Raw genomic sequence first — 1,269 nt, 5'->3', positions numbered from 1 at the left:
AATCAACACCAGAAACACCAGAAGATGATTCAGCATCAGTTCATGATCAAGATGGAGTTAAATCTGGAGATTAGTATGATGGTGATCCAGGGCAGGAAGAAGCAGTGGTAGAAGAGCATATTCAACCATTGATGAGGAGTACTAGAGTGAAGAAACCATACAAGTGGGTCGACACCAGAGTATACTTCAACAGTAATGCAGTGGCTCATCCTATCCAAGCAACCTGCTCCTTTGCAAGCTATCCTCAAGAGCATATAGCTTTCATCACCAACCTGGATCAAGAATATGTTCCAAAGACTTATGAAGAAGCTATGGAGGATGATGAGTGGAGAGAGTCTGTTGGAGATGAAGTTGGAGCCATGATCAAGAATGATACTTGGTATGAAGCTGGGCTTCCCAAAGGGAAGAAAGCAGTCACCAGTCGCCTACTCTTCACCATCAAGTACTTGGCAAATGGAAAGCCAGAAAGGAGAAAGACAAGGCTAGTTGCAAGAGGATACACTCAAGTCTATGGAGAAGACTATCTGGATACTTTTGCACCGGTAGCTAAGCTCCACACCATAAGGATTGTTCTCTCCTTGGCTGTGAACTTGGAATGGGATTTATGGCAGATGGATGTCAAGAATGCTTTTCTACAAGGAGAGCTAGAGGATGAGGTTTACATGAGACCACCACCTGGTATGGAAGACATGGTCAAGCTAGGAAATGTCCTAAGATTAAAGAAGGCGATCTATGGTTTAAAACAATCACCAAGATTCTGGTATCACAAGCTGAGTACAACTCTTAATGGAAGAGGGTTTGTAAAATCAGAAGTTGATCATCACTACAAGAAAACAAATTTGTTGCAAAGGAAAAAACTCTTGCAATTCTCTTGCAAATCGTAATTTGCAAGGGAATTGCGATGAAAACATTTTCGTCGCAAATCCATGTTCGCAAATAAAAAACACTCGCAATTCCCTTGCAAATTTGCGAGGAAAAACGTTTCCACGCAAATTTGCGACGCAAGAAGGTTCGTTGCAAATTGCGATGGAAAATGGTTCCTCACAAATTTGCAATAGATTTATGAAACACAGTTTACTCGCAAATGTTTTGAAAAATATTTTTAAAAATATATAATTTTTGCTATTTTTGATATTATTAAAAATTAAAAAATTATAAATCACAAAATACAATGGAAATATATAATACATTGATTTTTTTTTTCAAAATAATTGAATTTGGTTTACAAATAAAAGTTTGGTTTACAATTAAATCTGGTTGACAAACTAA

This window comes from Brassica oleracea, chromosome C6 (genome assembly GCF_000695525.1).
Source record: "Brassica oleracea var. oleracea cultivar TO1000 chromosome C6, BOL, whole genome shotgun sequence".
Classification (NCBI taxonomy): domain Eukaryota; kingdom Viridiplantae; phylum Streptophyta; class Magnoliopsida; order Brassicales; family Brassicaceae; genus Brassica; species Brassica oleracea.
The sequence above is the reverse complement of the archived record's forward strand: the minus strand, read 5'-3'. Positions refer to the sequence as shown.